This window comes from Perna viridis, chromosome 15 (genome assembly GCF_037379345.1).
Source record: "Perna viridis isolate PV_CMFRI_1.1 ecotype Kerala chromosome 15, ASM3737934v1, whole genome shotgun sequence".
In the NCBI taxonomy this organism is placed as follows: domain Eukaryota; kingdom Metazoa; phylum Mollusca; class Bivalvia; order Mytilida; family Mytilidae; genus Perna; species Perna viridis.
This window is the reverse complement of record NC_142459.1, coordinates 12593662-12601910: the sequence shown is the minus strand read 5'-3', so window position 1 is coordinate 12601910 and position 8249 is coordinate 12593662.

Genomic DNA, 8249 nt, shown 5'->3' with positions numbered 1-8249 from the left:
GTAGGCTTTTCACCCATGAATCACATTTTGCATAATTCTTAGCTATAGTGATTCTTAAAAAAAAACACAAGGGAAAGATTAAGCAACGCAAGAAGACACACAACAAAGGATATTAAATAAAGGTAGATGAAATCATACACTAAAGGTAAATGATCTATTCTGACTCAACTAAAACTTTGACCATGGACCACGTTCACTTGTAGGGTAAGATACCTTCCAATAATATTTTATACAACTTGGTATTTCATTACTTTTATTTTGAAAACTATATATCATATGTTACCTAATCATGTCATTTAAATATTAGTTACGTAAAATTATGTCGACCTAAGAAGCATAATTTGTTCAGTATGAGTTTCTTCTGCATCATTTTGTTCAAAAGTGACAATGACTAATGTGACAACGCTTTAGCATGTGTTCAACTGTGTTTTGTACTTGGTTTCATTTGATCGTTATAACAGCAATTTGTTTCAAATTAAGTAGTTACTCTGGTGACACTATAAAGTTAATCAAAACCAATGTAATGTACAATAACCTTAAAAACTGAACTACATGTATTATTTTCATTATTAGGTCTATTATAGATACGGTTAAAATTTAATTGCACTCATTATACATGTGTACTATAAGGTCAATTCACTATTAGTAGTAATGCTGATAATCTTCTATGAATACGAGTAAATATTTTGAAATATATTGATTTTCCCCTGTTGATCTTTCTGTCTATTTGTCTATATGTGTGTCTGTTTGTCGAACATTTGTTAATCCTTGGAAAATTATAAACTAATAATAAGAAAATGGTATATACTTATGACAATATTTCAAGGAATTTATGATCCACTGAATTGTGTGAATACTATACTCCACTGAACTTTTAAACTGGGAACGAGAACTTGTTTGTATTAAATTACAAACTGATGATTCATAGTGTATTGTTATATGATGGCAAACAAAGAGGTAGAGATGACTTTTCTATTTTCAGATCTTAATTTTCTTGTTCCTATCATCGATTTGCAATATAAAATCATCAACTTAATATGAATTAACCCAGACCCATCTTAACTTCTATAACGGTTTAAACAACATCAAACTCATTCAGCGTTTTGTGTAAGGAAACGCCCCGTGCAGGGTGTTAAAAGAATAGGCCTGCAGCAGCGCTAGGCTTGTCGTATAAGGCGACTAAATAGTGCTCAGAAACCTAGCCGGGGGCTAGGCGCTCTGCTCACAGAGCAACTGGGATGTGTGCCCCAGGTGGTGGAATGGGTACCCCTGGCGTGTTACATTCTGGGGTTGTCAGGCTATAATACGGAAAACCTGACCGCAAACCATAATGGTTCACCGTGTTGGGAAAGATACCACGTTCCTCGCACGTTAAAAAACTCTGCTGTGGTATTCGATAGGAGTAGGAACCTTTGCGCTCCGCCACAGGAGGCTAAATTGCCCGACCTTACCCATCCCCCCCCCTTTTTCCAGTGGCAATCAAAATTTGTCGACCCTACTGTCCTTGTGTCCCATCCTTTTTTTTTCATTTCATGTTCATTTTATCATCCATTTCATGTTCATCGTCTGAATATAGCTGAAATATTGCTGCTCGGACGTTAAACCCCAACAAACAAACAAACATTGTGTAAGGAAACAAATATACTTTGCCATCTGCTTCCAATTCATGTTCCAATTACCTCCACCTTTGGTTATACTTGCCTGTAAGTCTACAAAATTATGCATATAAGTAAAAGTTTCACGGTTTCAGATGTTATAAAACATGAACTTAAAATTTACCAAAACAAATCCAGCTTTCTTGTTTCATTATTATAACGATACATAGATTAATTACATATAAATTAACAACAATATAAATAACTATTATGAAAAGGATCCTACTTCATTCAGCTTAAACATGTGATTAACTTATAACATTGCCTAGTTTTATATTATAATTCACTTTTTAAGAAGGTAATACAGTACAATGTGAGAAACATTTTAATTCATGTTTTCTCAGTATATATTCGACAAAATTATAAATGTTACAGAAGTTAACAAATCCTAAATTGAAGTATTGGGATGATCATGTAAGTAAAGAAAAGTTTCGGACACTTAAAAAATCCGTATGTCTTTGTTTAGGTCTCATAACGGCAAAACTTGAACACACCGTAGCTGTTGTTACCGTATTATATAGTTTCCGGTTTATGTCATTTCGTGCTTATTGTAAGTTTACAACCAAGTGTCATTTTAATAAAAAAAAAATAAACACAACAAAGAAAGCAGGAAACTTTTTTGAGGGTTGACTATAACGTAGGATTACCAAACAAACGATAGAAATTGAAAGAATTTACACAATAAAAACAAAAACAAAAACAAAAAATAAACTGAAATAAGAAACAAAAAAAAAATAAAAACAAAAAACAAAGAAACTTAAGTTTATGTATGACATGGAAAACTGAAAAGCCGTTTTTGCGTATGATCAAATTTCTTGTTTATTTATGAAATCAGAAATGAGAAAGATATGTTATGTTAAAACACGTCATTCATAAAACGTAAAACGCTATTTTCTTATTTCCTTGAATTAATTGATACCCCTCATAGAATCTAAACAAAAATTTTTTTGTTCATTATCTTGATGATTAACATAACAAGATTTTGAAGTTGAACGTTTAGAAAACTTCAAATATGCAAAAAAAAAAAAAAAAAGACTTCGCTACAAACTTTTCTTTTGCACTCCATTTTGAGGATTGGCGTATCATATGCCCATGGCGCAGCTGCTTATTTCTAATTAATTGTACTACCTGAAGTTATTCCCTTTTTTTTTTTTAAGTTCATAGACATTGATTAACAAGAGAACACGGGGACAGGAAAAAAGAACAATGAACAATAAATATATATATATTCCTGCAATATGAAATAAAATAACACTACTTATATTGGATTATAGAAAGGGTCATAGAAAACAAAGATGATAAAATATTGTTGCACCTGGTCCATGCTCCCAGTTTTTTAGCTCATTTGCTTTTGTTACTTTGTATGTTTGATTTTAGTTACTTTGTGTTCTTTGTTGTGTATGTCTGTTTTCCATGTCTGGTCCCTGTCCCTGCATTGCATTCTAGTCTCTGTATTTATGTGTTTACTTTTCACTTACAGGTTACTTTTATGTTGTTGGAGTCTAGAGGGACAACTTTTTTGCTGTACCTGTGCTAAATGTTGATCTTTTGTTGTTTTTTGAATGTTTGTTTGTTTGTTTGTTTGGTTGTTTTTTTTTTGTTTTTTTTGTTTTTGTTTTTGTTTTTGTTTTTGTTTTTTTTTTTTTTTTTTTTTTTGGGGGGGGCAACTCTAGCCTGCACTGTAATGTGAGTGTTTCCTTGTCGTTCCTTGCAAACGGAGCTGATATTTTCCATCGTTTCCATTCTTGTAACATTTATCCGCGAAATAATATCATTTTTTTTCAACTGACCAATGGTGAAACTTCAGAACAACGTTTTCTAAAATTGAGGCAGTTAAAAAAAAAACAACAACAAAAAAGCGTGGTTCTCTGACAAAAATCATGACTGCTTTCCCCTTTTTTTTTGTTCAGAAAAAGAAAAAAAGACGGGGATTAACTGAAAAGAATAATCACAAATTTTTGTTCCGATTTTTTTCTATTGGTTCTGTTGTATGGAAATGCTTCACATAGATCTCCCAAATGATATCGTGTATATTTGAAATAAAACAACAAATAATATTGACCCTCCCCCTTTTTCCTGATAATCAGATTATAACTTGTGTACTTGCTTCAAGTTTACACTGCAACAACCCCCGACTAATTTTTAAAATAAGCAAATATTAGATACTGTGGTTATCCATGTGTTTTGAGTAGATATATGTATAATAATGAAAAACAAGCCGAAAACTATATATTTATTATATACTCAAAGCACCACCAAAATTTAGTTCTACCCACGTTGGTATTGTTTTTTATTTGAACATACTCTTTAAATTGCGTACCTTTATATTAAAAGTACATTACTTTTGTTATGTTGTAACACTTTAAAAGTTAAAACATTTCATTTACCAATGCAACTTTGATTTGTTTTAATGTCCAGGAACATCGGGAATAAGCAAAACACACATCTATAAAATTTATATAAATTTGATGCGTCAATATAAAGATAATGTCCATATCGAGTTGAACATGGTATGGCTAATAAAAATATCAATAAATTATTATCTTTGTTGGCTTATCACTTTACAATTACGTAGTTTAAATGAAATGTTACTTGAAATATGAATAAACGGTAGCACATTTTTATGGTTGATTTTGAAATTAAAACAATAAAGTCACTTGCCTCTCCCATGACGCAACATTCTTTACAACGACTATGCAATAACGATTTAAATTTAAATAACTGAAATTAAAAAAAACCAAATCCTAAATCATCGAATGTTTAAAGCCAACGGTGGTGCAAAACAGACAAATCTACAGGGAACTATTTGTATGAAACAAGACAAATATATAAAAAACTGTTGGCATCATCATATATGCAACAAAAATGAAAAAAGTGTTTCTTTTCTTTATTTCCTAGTATCCTTAAGTTTATTTGAACAACCTGTAAATACTACATCCCCGCAATTGATTTGTGGACGATGTGAAATCTGTATGAATTGTATAGAAATGCTTGCATAGATGTTTTCAGTAAGATAAACGCTAAATATGTTTCCTTGGATATACAGACTGCTTTAAAAAAAGTCTGTGTATTGCATATTTATTTATTTTTTCTTCATGACTTTTTAATGCACATTTCGCATTTAATACACATTTTTACAGCTTATGCTTAAACGGATTCCTATGTTTATACAATAAAGACTAGATGATAATATTTTGTTTTGTAGGCTGGCCTGATTACGGGAGAGCAATTTATTTGTTCAAAAACTTACCGCAAACAGTGGTAACTATTATTTCTTTTGTTGATGAAATATGGTTATGCATCCTAATCATTTGAAAAGACAGTATCAAACATAAATAATTTCATCACAATTTATATCAGACCTTTTAAAATCGCCTTACATGAATAATGGTGTAGAAATGGCAAATTATATATACTCAGTAAATAAAGCACAGCATTCCGTTTACTATACAAACAGCAAATGTAGCAAATATGTAATACATAATTGAATTGAAATGTAAAAGAGTAATCAAGGGAACCAAGGTTATAGCGGTAATCAAAAGAATGTAATCCAGGGACAAAGACCAGACATGGAAAATAGACATACACAACAAAGAACATAAAGTAACTAAAATCATACATACAAAGTAACAAAAGTAAATGAGCAACTCGGACTCCACTAAAAACTGGGAGCATGGACCAGGTGCACCGGCAGGGTAAGTGTCCTCTGCACCAGTAAAAAACACCGGTAAAAAAACACCAACCTGAACCAAAACAAAAGTATAATTCAAAGAGTTCATGAGTTCAGATTATTTTCAAGACAAATGACAAAGTTGCTTGATGATTACATAATGGCATATATATTTTAATAGCAATCTCAGGTTTTAATCTTATCTTAAACGTTAAGATTCTTACATCCATTTAATCAAGTAACGAATATAAAATTAGCTGAAAGTGGGCTAATTTTAGCGGACGCTTACCGTACCGGAGCACCTGGTCCATGCTCCCAGTGAGAAATAATGCCTGGCATCCGACTGAAGCCACACAAATATCAAACCTTTTCTTCAAGTAGATACTGACTATGTGTTATAAAAGTATGAATGAAGAAACAGAAGGACATGACGGTTTTTGTATAATTAAGTTTGATTAAAAAGGCTTTTCGAAGGGGTTGTGTATCATTTGTGAGCAATTCATGTATTTTAAGCAAAACAATAGTGATTATATTTCTTAACTCCCCCCTCACCCCTAAAATCACATAAAGGACATTTCAGCTTTGAAAATTTATTTATACAGGTTTAATTCAGATATTGTTATCTAAATTACTTAAAACACCATTTTTTTTTTAACTTTTTGAAATAATGCACTCAAAAACAATAATATCAAAGCATATTATGTCCAAAAGTTTTTCGTACTCACCAATTCCGTCTTCGCGGCACCACAATTTTCGATATTCTCCCATTTATTACATACTTCAATGAAACCCAAATGTGTGTGTGTGTGTGTGTGTGTGTTTTTTTTTTTTTTTTTTTTTTTTTTTTTTTTTTTTTTTAGATACCAATGTTGATTTTTTGGTATGGTCATAGCCGTACCTGCCGTTGTTAATTATGTAACCCTTTCAAATACAGATCTTACAATAAGGTGGAATAAGTGTGAAATTTCAGGTTCTCTTAATGCACAATGGATATAGAAACATACTTCAGGTTAAATCATCGAAATTACTAAACGTATAGACAAAAATGATAACAAAGATTACGTTACGTAGGATTAGCTAATAATAACTTTATCAAGTTATGATGTGTTTGCTTCTATTCTACCGGGGACACTATTAACATATGCAACTCGCTTTACTTGTGTTAAAAATAACACAATTACATAATAATGATATATGTTGATATTTAGGTCATAATTACATCACGATGCAGCATAAATTTAGATTTGATACTTAAGATGATTCTCTACGTACATTTATTATATATCTAAAACTCGAAAAAGATTGTAATGGTTACTACCTGCTGGTGGTATCAATTGTTTATTTTGGAACAACGAGTTTCTAGCTTCTTGTGTAACAATCTACTATTGACACTGTTATTCATTTTATTATTTAACTTTTCATTGATTTTATTAAAACAGGTGTTATAAGGTATAGTACAGGAAACCTTTACTGAATATGATTTCTGGTCAATAGCGATATATAAAGTATATAAGGAAGGGGTAATGTAAATGATATGAATAGGATATTCCACCATTTGATTTTCACCATTCATTTCGATTCTTACTAACAAGGTTACACCTGTATATACATATTCATCCTCAGTGATCACCCATTTGGAATGGGAGCAAATTATATACAATTACATTGTGACTTCCAAACACATGCAATTTATATTGATGTCAAAACTTGCAGTTCTTCTATTTTCGTAAATTCGCAGTTTAATGACATATTGCATAATATCTTCCATAAAATATTGATATTGCTTGGTGATTACAAAATGCGTCCAACTTGAAAATAAATTCCTTATTGGGAGATACAATTTATCATGAAAGGATCCACCGAAAAGATGGAATCATCGCATATTCTGCAATTTTTATAGCACCTATTTCCTATTGGGAATCTTTGTTTCAGATATTTCACCAATTTGTAAAAAATGCTCCACTTATATGATGATACAAATCACTTTACTGGGTAAAATATTTTTCACGTTTCTTCCCACCGCTAAAATAGCGAATATTGATACTTCTAGAAAATTATAACGTTTACCGTTATTACACCGAATGCATATCTATTTCCGAAAAAAAAAAACAAATATCTTATTGATTTCATTGTTTCCGAATTATTGTATTAAATCTGAATCAACACAAACTGACATCCCAATTTTACGGTTATGAAATTTTACTGACTGCACGACAAGTTTTATTTCCCATAATGCCCTTTACTAGCAACTAAAGTCTGACATTTTTAATCGACTTTTTTATTTGCACAATTTTTGTATGACATAAAGCAGAACAAAAACTTATTAAAGGCAATAGTTCATAACAAATAAAAAGAAGAGATGCGACATTGCTTTATTTGACGAAATTTTCATACTTGTATCCAAACAAGGACTTTTTTTACTTATTTATATAGCAGCAAATTTTAAAAGATGGAAATGTATTTTTAAGAAAGGACGTTAAAAATATGGCATTTTTATCTAAATATGGCCTGCGTTATCAATTTTCTTGACGTACCAATTATATTGACTTGCAGGCTTATCTACAGTTACCTGGTTACACCTTATAACGATACCATGACATTTAGATGAAGATTAGTTCAAACTATTATCGAAATTATCTGAAAGATGCAAGTCCCAATGATCCGCACTGTAAAATATAGCTTATTTTATGGTGTTTCAATCTTTTATGTGCAATGCAGATAATTTTACAATGAAAACAATGTACAGAATTAAAGTATAAAATGTTGCCAACCCATGTCTATACAATATTGGAATTGAGGAAATTACCGTTTACAGGGGTTGGACACTGCAGATTTTTTTTATGCATGAGGTATAGAGGGAAGACATATTTGTAGATTATGAAAAAGTCTAAAATTTGCCTATATTATTTTACAATTGTTATCAG